At 42.3% G+C, this 12100-nt stretch overlaps 1 long non-coding RNA gene across 2 annotated transcripts; it reads left to right on the top strand.

Moving 5' to 3' along the window:
- Positions 1-873: 873 nt before the first annotated feature.
- Positions 874-3484, top strand: LOC127342976 (uncharacterized). 2 transcript variants are annotated; one of them, XR_011755646.1, is made up of 4 exons: positions 874-1102; positions 1642-1736; positions 2155-2454; positions 3181-3484. It is a non-coding gene; the product is annotated as an uncharacterized lncRNA (long non-coding RNA). The 2 variants fall into 2 exon arrangements; XR_007876989.2 differs by having other exon boundaries at positions 874-1060.
- The last annotated feature ends 8616 nt before the right edge of the window (positions 3485-12100 follow it).

Consider the following 12100-nt stretch of genomic DNA (forward strand, 5'->3'; position numbering starts at 1 on the left):
TCTGATTTAGACATGCCAGCCAGGCATGCCACTTCCTATCTTTTTATGGTAAAAATCAAGCAATTGAATTACTGGATTTGCAAGAGTAACACTTTATCTAAGAGCAAATGGGGTGCTTGGATTAGAAATATAAAAAATTGCTACACAATGACATGACCTTGTACTGGACCATTCTTTCTTTCTTAGCATGATGAATCTATGATTCTTTTTTTGTTTGAGGTAAGCTATTGTGCCGTCTCCTTACAGGTAGCAGGTTGCAGCAGATCTGGTTAGGGAAACACAAGAAGGAGAAAAGCAACCAGATATTGCCGCTGGTATTGCAGTAATTTCTGCCCCTCTCTCTCTTTCTCGATTTCCCTTATAACACTTGCAGAGCACATGTAGTGTTGAAAAATTAACCCTCACCCGATGGAGAAAGTCATCATGTTGTGTGAAAATGAATGTCATATGTGGCTTGCAACTGTTTTTTCCATTTATCAATGAAAAAAAGAGCGTTTGTGTAGAAATGTTATGTCTGACCCGATGGAGAAAGTTTCTGAAAAACCAAAACATTGCTTCTGACTGCATCTGTCCACCTACAAGAAGTGATTTTTCCGGCTCCATGGCGAGTGGCAGTGGCTGCATCTGTTAGCCTGGCTACACATCCCCAAATCCATGGTTGGCTCCTAATTAGGAATGGACATTCCTTTTTACAATACCCCTGGTTTCATTGATAGCTATGCTTAACTTGGAAGATATATGCTTTTCCTTAAGCATATTCTTTTTAGTCTTAAATGTATATCATATTCTTTGTGATATATAATTTCCTAATGAGTAGTCCTATCGCTTGAATGTTATTTTACCTTCAAGTTCCACCCTCGGAGGGTCTCGATTCAATTTTGCCAGGTGGTGCGCTGAATACTCCTGCTGATTCTAATGGTTTGTCTGGTTTATGCTTTAGTTCTTACCGTTCGTGTTTTTTAAGGCTTTTTGGTGATGCGTTGTTGTCTCTCGGAATACATGTTTTGGGAAATATGCGGCAAAACTTATATGAGCTGGATTTCAATGTTGTTGCCATGAGGTACATCTCATATGAGCTGGATTTCAATGTTGTTGCCATGAGGTACATCTCATAATTCAGTCGCTTGACTTACTTACTCCTGCCTATAGGAAAAATGTTGAGTTGTCTCAACTTTGTACCCTTTTCCTCTATATAAACTACTTGCATTACCAGAGACAATATGTGACTCTTTTTCTCCTGATAAATATATTATTATCCTTCATTTTAGGGCACTAATGACACCATTGTTTTACACATGCTTGATTCCGTTACCGTCCAACCACGACAAATTGATCAGTAAACTAGGCATTAATCATTTTGCCGAAATAAGATAACACAAAATATATACCTATTCAAATCTTCAATACCTTCGCTGCACGCCATTCCGATCTCACACCAACAAACATAAACGAGGCACTTTTGGAGAGCAAAGGCGGTTGCGTTTCCAAGTATTTACATGAGCCAAAAATACAGTAACTAATTACGGATATGCTTCTCACTATTTAGACTTACAGAATTCTCTTCTTACTGCGTAATTAGCAGCTGACAAACTTACTTATTTTCTGTGCAAAGCAATATTAAAGTTTCATTTTTGGTTCCAGGGAAACACAATGGAGGTATGTGTGCCAGCCAATCGTACAGGTCAGTTCAAAGAACTTCTGAAGAAAGGCTATGTGTGTACCAGTCAATTGTACAGGTCAGTTCCACATGTGTCGAAAGAAGACACACTACGAATTATTTCAATATTTTAGATTGAATTATTTTTTACATTCAGCTGTGCTTTGGTTAGCCTCATGTTGTTAATTTTTGGGTGCTGCTGATTGAATTTCTCTGAATTTAATATTTAGTTTTTTTTTATCTCAGCTATATATATCTTGGATGTTCAGTGCAAATTAGTTACTATATTTTGGACCCTGCTGAGAGTTTAATTTTGCTTAGGCTCATGTTGTTAATTTTTGGGAGCTGCTGATTGTATTTCTCTGAATTTAACATTTAGGTTTTTTTATCTCAGCTATATAAAGTATCTTAGATGTTTAGTGCCATGCCAATGATTGTGATATATCTATGTTGTGTAGCCAGGTAATTAATAATGCTTGATGTTATTTTGTTTATAGGATACATCTCGCATGGGTGAGATCAGAAGGTCTAGGTCATTGTTTGGCAATGTATCCGTGGCTTACGCTGAAAACTTCCTCTCATAATGATGGTTGCTGTGTGACCTTATCAGTGGTTTATGTTGGAAGCAAGCATGTTTTTTGATAACTTCTTCTACGCTGGTGACTGTTGGCTGAAGTTATTCCAGTGCGAGAACTGAGCTATACTTCAAGTGTATCTCTGCTGTAATCATTAGCATCAGATCCATGTTATGTACGGAAACTGTGTCAACATCATATTATTTCCAGGGAGGGTTGCAGGTAATTATTCTTCAAAACTATTTGATATCCATTGAGTAGTCAAAATCTTCTCTCTTTATTTAGTCAAAGGAGGATGAATAGAAAGCTCCATCATTATTTATCGTGTGGCCTTTTGTTCCCCGAGAAAAGGAAAGCATAGCTGATCATTCATATGGGGCATTACAGCATTATTACAGTGTGTTCCTTTTCCTTGCAAGTAACATATATTCACGTGCCAGCCTTGATCCATTTACTACTTAACACTGTTGTTAACTTACCCTAAATTTTTAGAAATCTTTTCTATTTATTTGGGATATAGTCGCCTGTTTTGATGAGTTATATAAGAGATTGTCGGATCTGTTTGTTGCATTTTTCATCAGTTACAGCTACTGGATTGAACAACAACGGCTATTTCAAATTTAGGGGAATGGTTATTTCAAAAATTAGTGCACACCTGCGTGTTATGCATCCGTCAAAATAGTTCTGCAAAATAGAAATAACATCTGTTTTTTTAGTTTCTGTTGGTTGCCAAATAGCTATATGTATTCATTTCCTTTTAGCATGAACATAGAAGATCCCTTTCCTATTGCTTTTGTGCCTTTTTCCAATGTATACAAGGTAAGAAGGGCATGTTTTTTCAAATATCATTGCGGAGCAGCTCTACAAATTTGTTCACTGTCATGTACTTTATTTCTAGGTTTTGATTGCCTGCTTCTTTGTTTCTTCTCATTTGTTTGCCTTCTGCAGATGTACTGGCAGGTGTAACTCGCCATTCTGGGAAGAATTGGTGGGTTGTCTCCGCTCCTGAGACCCAACACTTCCGAGCGAGAAGAAGCTCATCTGTTCCCGTCACTTGCTGAAAATCTAACATAAAACTGTTTGTTCTTTACTGCCACAATACCATCTGGAGCAGGCTGTTGCCTGAGTGGTGCTACTTCTTCGAGCTCAAACACGCAAGAGCCATCTGGGCTTCTGCGATTTTCTGCCGGCAGGGCGGCGAAACTACATCCTCCACGGCGGAGGCCTTCTTCGATCTCTTTGTTGGAGCGTGGCGCCTCCTCTTCATCAAGTGGTGTGTCCCCGGTGAACTGAAGGTGACCGGCGGCTTCGACTCTTCGTCAGGAATGGAGCTGGATCCTCGGCGGCGACGCTTGAGGACGCCGGCGAATGGTGGATTGAATGGATATCTGGGGCCTTCTAGGCCCTGTCCTCGTGCAAATTTTTTTTTGACCCTTTTGATAGTTGTATCTACAACTGGTACCAATCTTTTTTTCAACGTTTTCATTTTCCTGCCATGTAAAGTGCTCTCTATATTAGTTAGGCATAAAGTAGATGCCCAAGATATATTTAGAACATGTTTGGTAATGTATAATGTCTCCATTCCAGGTTATAGATTTTGCTTTCAAACTATTATCCTTCAAATGTTTTTCATTTTCTCCAACCTCTTTAATTGTGTCCATGGAGCTCGCTGAACTGTGGTTCTTATGTAACAGCGAGACCCTTCAGTTATGTTATAAAATATTTAATTATTGGAGTGATTCATATGCATGCACCAGTGCATGAAGGAAGAAGATTCTCTTGTATTACTTTATGACTTATTCTCATTGACCATTGAATGGTGCACGCATATGCTGGTGTGTAATGCTTGTTCCGGTATATATTTGTTCTTCGGACACAGTGCACATAGAGATGAGCCTCTTAGTGCATGATTCTTTGAAAATATACTTATATGGTTATGATATATTGAGTATTTCTATTATGCACTTATATTATTGTTTCCTCCGAGCATCAGAAAGTCTTCTCTTGTTTTGTTGTTTTTTCCAGTTTACAAATGATCATCCATAAGGTTCAGCGAGCTCAAGCAGCAAGCAGTCAATACGAGAAGACTTAGTAGTTCATCTTTGTTTTAAGATGCAACAAGCATCTGCTATGGTTCCTGAAACGACACCATTCTCTCGCAACGCTGCAAAATAATCTGGACAAACTTTGCTGAGTTTGGATGGAAACAAATGAAGTAATGAGAATTTAGAATACTTTATTTTGTGGCAATCTTTGTGAATTTGGTATGTTTTCCCATGCCTAATCAGACTTTGGTATTTAGGTCTTTGGGCTTATGTGTTTCTCTGTGTGCACTGTCATGTGTAGTGAATCTAAACATCATCTCATTTAAGTGCCAAAGTAACTGATTATTGACTTCTGAACATGGAGCAACCAATTAATGTAAAACTTATGGCTTGATTAATGTCCCGTTTTGCCTTTGCGCCGGGGCACAACGGGTCATTTATAAATGGCACAATTGCCATCATATACGTTCCTGGGATTGTATTAGACCACACACAAAAAGAGATGTAATGAATAAGTGGCAGAATTGCTATCCTATAAGTTCCTGCCTTGAATTGCCATCCTATAAGTTCCTGGCTTGATTTGAAAATAAGCTGGTCAACTTTAGCACTCTGGTCTCGGGTTTTTCATTGAAAAATATATGACCTACTGTTTCGCTTTTGCCTTTGCGCTAAAATTGTCATATCTTATTGCAACATCTTGATAGAATCGTGTGTCTACAATTATACTAATCAGTCAAATTTTAAGCTAATTATTAATACTAAAATGTAAGCTAAAACTTATAATTTAAATTCTGCCTGCATTCTGCCATTTGCAAAGGTACAGGTGACTATAATTGTGTGTGTGCTGAAGGCATTAAATTTCAAATGGTTTGTTTGAAACTTGGTTACATAATTTATGCAAGTATTGCAGATTTTATATATGCGGTCAACTACGGTTTGTGTCATTTTAAATAGTTGCAGCAACTGAACATCACATGTATCTATTTTTTTCTTGCTATATAACAGCTATATAATTGTGTGTGTGCTGAAGGCATTAAATTTCAAATGGTTTGTTTGAAACTTGGTTACATAATTTATGCAAGTATTGCAGATTTTATATATGCGGTCAACTACGGTTTGTGTCATTTTAAATAGTTGCAGCAACTGAACATCACATGTATCTATTTTTTTCTTGCTATATAACAGCTATATAATTGTAAGTGTCATTGGATGTAATGCATATATAATATATGCACACTCTGGTAGTTTTGTTTATTGAGTTCGATCTCTTTTTTATGAACTTGGTTCTCCTGTTTCTGACTTCATCTTGTATAGTATGTTGGCATGTTAACATACTCACTCCCTAGAGTGTATTGGTTCCAAATTTTGGGATATTATAAGATAATATTTATTTTCTGTTCTTGCTCTATTCACACAATCATGTGATTATTTAGTTTAGGGCTGCGGTTACAAACATATCAAAAACACTATTTAGGATCTTCAGCACAAGATTTCTAATGCTGAGTTTTATGCTCTTGCAAATGAATATTTCCCTCGGGTTTTTTTAACTACGGAGATTTATTGTTTATTTCGGTTTGGTCATTGTTGTCTTCCAAAGTTCACCATGGATTATGTGAATGGATCATATCGGAAGTTCATAACAGATGCATCTACTAAAATAAGCTAAAACACTTATGGTTTAAATTCTGTTCAGATTCTGCCATTGCGCGATAGCGCAACGGGTCATCTAGTTTAAGTAAAGATATCTCATGTAACATACTACGTCGAGGTCTGGAGGTAATATACTGACCAGATTCAGTTACATGCACCTAGCAAAAAAAATAGAAAATCCCTTTCCCCCTGCTACATCTAGCAAAATATGTTACAAGCACTTACACAGCTACAGCTGCTGGCAATGAACACAAACATATCATGTTCAGTTACATGCCCCAGGTATAGCTATCATGTGACATGCAGTAATGCAGATACGTATATCATGGTTTGTGTGACCTAGTTGCATGGTTTGTGGACCATGTGCTACATGCTTTGTGCCATCTGAACAACTGATAACCATTTTTGCAGGGACTAAACTAGACTTAGCATTTGATTTTGATAACCATGTGCTACACTGTTACATTTTCATTCCCACATACATAGCACACTGCATGCAAAACCATGGGTGCATGTAACCACTAGATAGGAAAGAGCATACCATTAGAATGTAACACTGTTTGCATAAAAAAAAGGATCCACAAACATCAGCTATGAGCTTGACCATGTATATGTTGCTACAACTAAAATCAGCAGTTGCGGAGGGGAGATCCTCGAAAAATAACTTAGATCTGTGAATTTCAACAGATCCTAACATATGCTCAACGAAAATCGCCATCACTTACCAGGAACAGGTCGGGCGCGAAAGTAGATGTAGCAGCAAATAGAGAAAAGCCGAAAAATCCCCGAATCCCTGCCAGAACATACGAAGGATGTAACCACGGAGAGCAAAAATAGATGCGGGTGCTGCGGTTGAGGGAGGAGAGGGCGCAAACCAGACCTCACCGTTGACGAGCGATGCAGGGATGTGACCAGCGCGCGACGAAGGAAACCTCCCCCCCCGCCGAGCGGACGGAAATGGAGCTCCGACGACGAATCAGCCGCCAGCCGACATGGTGTACACCCGCCGCGGACAGGATCTTCTACTCTACGGCGAGAATCGCGGGGGAACGGCGGCGATTTGGCCGGCGATTTGGCGAAGCTCCGGGAGAGATTTGGGCGAAGGGCGAAATGGATGACGACGACCGCACGAGTCCCGAAATTTGAACCGCCTGGGAAATTACTACACGCACCAAAAAGCGGTCGGACGTTACGACCAGGTGGTGGCCCCGCGCGGAACGACGCGCGATCGTCCGATCTGATCCAACGGCGCGGACGCGCGACCTCGGCGTACGACGAAAAGGAATTCGACTATGAGATAGAATTTGCGTTATAAAGTTGCATCATGGTCTACGACACCACGCACGCAGCGTTCATGGTACTGTACTGCTGTAAGGACGGCGATTTTATTTGCGGTTCTGGGTAAATAAAAAAAAAGGAATTTGAGGGCTCTTCTTAGTTTTGGAGTACGGAGTAGAATTGCTAGAAAATTTAGGATTTCCTCGTAGAATTATCCATGCAAATCCGGTTTCTTCAGTACCCATGATTTTTATTGGGGGTGTGGGCACATGTTTGGCCCGTGCATATATGGCCGACATGAGATTTGACATGTTTTAAAAACTATGGGGTTCAAATGTCGTTGCTTTGAAATGTCCTCGGAAGGATGTGCAGTGAGCGCGATGATCAGGGTGTGGATGCCATCAATGGCATCTGAAACAAACAAAGATTAATTGCTAGCAATGTCGTGTGCTGCTGCAACGGGGAGGCTTGGAGATCCCTCGCTGTCTGCAGGAGCCTGCGCAGCCGGGAGCCATGGATGGGCTTGCGCAAATCGAGATCGCAACTCGCCGCCTCCTTGAACCTCCTTGGATCCTTGGAGGAGGTCTTGAGGTCCGTCAGGCAAACGACCTTGCACGGCGCTATCTGGTGCTTGATCATTGCCAAGGTCACCGCCTCGGGGGAGACCTCGTGGAGCCTCCCACTGGAGATGTTGACGGCGACGAGTAGGCCAAATGGGCGGAGGTGTCCGGCGTGGTTGTTGCTGATGTTCCACAGGACCTGGGTGAACATCTCTGTAAGAGCAAGATCCATATCATGTGTTTTGTGTGTTTGATAACAACACTCGAATGAATTTAACCGTGCGCGAAGATTATCTTTGATAGATTTGCAAAGTGTACGGTGCCCTCGCTGAACACATTATGATCGGAAGACTGAAGCGTAGCTCTTAGGATTTCTGGTTTTGTGTGTGTGTCGCGAGGTAACAAGGTAGGAGAGGAAAAGAGGAAAAAGCAGTTTCAGCCATAGCGGTACCGGTACCAAGAGCGGTAGTACCGCTACCCTACTAGTACCGCTCTGTCGTACCGCTCTGGAGGTTTCTCACGCAATTTCCTCACAGAACAGGTTATGGTACCTTTACGTTACCTCAACCGGTAGTACCGCTTGAGAGCGGTAGTACCGCCCATGGTACCGCTTAAGTACCGAAACTTAGGTTATGGCAGTACCGCTTCGGTACCGCTGCGGTACCGCTTGGTATCCAGTATGCTCTGGAGGCCATTGCGGTACCTCGGGCGGTACCGCAAGCAGTAGTACCGCTATCTGTCCACGTGGACAAGTTCAGTGGGGATTTCGAACCCAGAGCGGTAGTACCGCTTACCCAAAGCGGTAGTACCGCTTAGGCAGAAACTGCACATAACGGTTGGATTTGGAGAGACCTATATAAAGGCCTCCTCTTCTCCAGCTCGTTTTCAGCTCTTCTCTCTCTCCTCCATTGTTGCTGAGCTCAAACTGAGTGGATATCCCTCCCTACCCAATCAATCTTGCTCATACTTTGAGGAGTGGCGGAGGAGACCCCGATCTATCGTTCTACCGAGAGAATTTTCACCAATTCGTGGTAGTCCTTAGTGGATTTTGGTGGTAGGGTTCCTATGGTGGGATCTTGGAAGAAGTGCACCTATGGAGGCTAGCTTGGTGTTGTGCTAGCCCCATAGGTTGTTGGGAGCCTCCCTGTGTTGTGGAGCTCGCCCCAACCTTGTGAAGGAGTCACCGCCTCGACCGGTGCCATAGTGGAGAAGGGGGAGCACCTTCGTGGAGCTCTCTCGAGGAAGAAGGTGAGGCCTTCCTTCGTGGTGTGGCCGCCTAGCCTCTTGTGTGAGGCTAGCACCTCCTCAACGCAAACGTACTCCCTTTTGTGGGAGGAACTGCGGGAAACAAACCTCGCCTCGTCTCCGCACCCTCCGGTTGTCCCGCTCCTTACTCTTCCTATCTTGTTTGGTTCCTTTACTTGTTGCACTCGTCTAGGATCATACTAGGATCACCCTGAGCATCAAAGCTATCACATTTACTTCCGTTGCACTAAAAATTGAAAAAGGCTAAAACTTGACGTAGCATCCATTCACCCCCCCTCTTGTTCGTTACGATCCATTCAATTGGTATCAGAGCAAGGTTTTCTTGCTCGGGCTTTACCGCCTAAGAAATGGTCGAACAAGAGACGGTTGCGAATGGATCCCTTCCCGGTGAGCAATCACCTCCATCATCAATTGCCGATAATACTCCGGCTACATTGGATGACCTCAAGAAATTGGAGTCATCCATTGTATCTCAAATGAAGGCTATGATGATGGAGTTGATTGCTCCAAAACCAAACCTCATCATAGATCCTAAGGGAAGTGTTGATGTTCCTCCACAACAAGTCAACACTCTTCCTCTTGTTGGTTTTGTTGAGCAATCGACAAAACCACCTCGAGAAAGGGAACTTGAGGATGTTGACACTTCATCAAAAGGGAAGGATGAACCTCCGGTAACAGAACAATTAGGAGGTAATCATGCGGTGCCCCCACCAAGTGATTACACCGTAAATGTTCCAATACATATGCCACATATTTTGACTCATGGCTCACCACCGCTACTTGAATCTAATAGCTTTGAAAATTGGCAATTCTTAATGCGTTCTCATGTGCGCAGTGCTTCTACCAAGCTTTGGCTCATCATTGAGGAGGGCTATTCACCACGAGACCCAAAGATCTTGAAGCTAACATTTAGGAGACAGATAGGCCTACATTGTTGAATCCTCTCTGCCTCCAAAACCTTAGGTAATAAGATTATCTCACCGAAATTTAGACGAAACAATTCTAGTTGATCTTCGTGCAATGCAGAAAATAAAGCTAAAAGGTCCGACTTAATAATCTCCCAGAAGTTTTGATAGAACTCTGCTGGAAAACCATCAGGACCTGGTGCTTTATTATGCTCCATTTGGAAAACCGCCTTCTTGACCTCCTCCTCAGAATAAGGGGCTGTCAGAAAAGCATTTTCTTCTGAGGATACTTGGGGAATATCCTGAATCATGGATTCTTCCATAGTGAAAGTTCCTTCATCCGGATCCCCAAATAGGCCCTTATAATAATTAGTACAATGTAAGTTTTGAGTTGTTCATGCCCCACAATCGTCCCTTCATCCTGAACCAGGGAATGAATAAGTTTCTTCCTATGTCTGCCATTAGCGACAGAATGGAAGTATCTTGTATTCGAATCCCCTTCTAGGATAAATTGGACTTTATATCGTTGATACCATTTAAGCTCCTCCTCTCTCAACATGGAAGCCATCTGCGCATTATATTGATTCTTAAGATCAATTTCTTGCGGTGACAACAACCGTGTCTCGGCAAGGGCTTCAAGATCATCGATCAAGTATGTAAGGCGAAGTTTCTCAGCTTTAAGGATGCCTGCTACATGTCTTGCCCATCCTCCAAGGTGTTTCCGCATGGCACGGAGTTTATTATTCCACCTTTGGATAGGACTAGAACCAGCAACAGGTCTCTCCCATACTCGCTTAACCATATCCAAAAAGCCATCACGTTGTAACCAGCCTAATTCAAATTTGAATTGGCGTTTACATTGTGTTCTATGCTTGCCGATTGTTAAAAGTATGGGGGCATGATCCAACAAACCTTCAATACGAGGAAGAGCCCGTACAGTGACCATAGGATATTTTGATTCCCAATTATGGTCCATAAGTACACGATCTAATTTCTCATATGTAGGTTCTGGAAGATTATTCTCCCAAGTGAACTGTCTCCAACCATTTCCATCTCTTTCAAATCCAAACTGTCGATGACAGCATTGAATAGGAAAGGCCAATAGTTGTCGAAACCCCGGCCCCTACTTTTCTCATGAGAAAACCTTAGTAAATTGAAATCCCCCCTATGATGATAGGATATGGGTTATCTTTCGCCAGGTTAACCAATTCACGTAGAAAAGCAGCCTTGTGCTCGGCCTGGGAAGCACCATATACAGTGACCAGGCTCCAAATGAAATTGTCGGACTTGTTACGGATGTGGAGTTTAACATGGAAATCTCCTTCCAAGCAAGCCAACACTTCCATAGTAGAAGTCCTAACACCAAGTAATATGCCCCCAGAACGACCCCGAGGAGGCCGAGAAAACCAGGAAAAATCTACCCCACCAGAGATGCGGTTTAGAAGGCTCCCAGTGAAATCTCGCTTCCCGGTCTCGGGAATACCCACAAAATCTAAACAATGTTCTGTTATACAATCAGTGATATGTAAATGTTTAGCCAAGTTCTTGAGACCTCTGCTATTCGAGAACATACCATTCATTGTGCAACCATTGTTGATTTTGTGGATCTAACCTTAGACGAATACTTAGATTTTTTTGAAGCAGAATTAGCTTTGGATTTCCGAGCTGATGCTTTTAGATAATATACAGAATTTAGCATCAATTCATCCAAATCTAGTTTTGCTACCTCATCAACAAGATGGGAAAGAAGCACTCAGCTCTTCATCACCCTGAATAGAGGGACCAGGCTTAGCTGAAACTTTAGGATTGAATTTTAATCTGTCAAATTCCATATGTCTCAAAACATTAGCCGAAACAGTAATATCATTTTTATTTCATGAAAGAGCATTAAGGAACTGATGAACCTTGTGGAGATGCGGGGGCGTTGGAGAAGCGCGGAAACGGTAGGATGCGGGCGATCTGCCTGGCAGCAGGCTTCTCCGGCAGAAATTTCGGTCACGGAGGTTGAGCTGGGAAGGTGCGCCGGCCACTCCGGGAGACTTGGGGCACGGCCAACCCGCCGGAGCAGGACTTCCTACCTCGAAGCTTGCTCTCACGGGAGGAGAATAGCACACTGTAGAGCTCTCCAACAATCGTACAGTGGCCAGGGCCGAGAATCCGGTGG

Source organism: Lolium perenne, chromosome 3, assembly GCF_019359855.2.
Source record: "Lolium perenne isolate Kyuss_39 chromosome 3, Kyuss_2.0, whole genome shotgun sequence".
NCBI classification, from domain to species: Eukaryota; Viridiplantae; Streptophyta; class Magnoliopsida; order Poales; family Poaceae; genus Lolium; species Lolium perenne.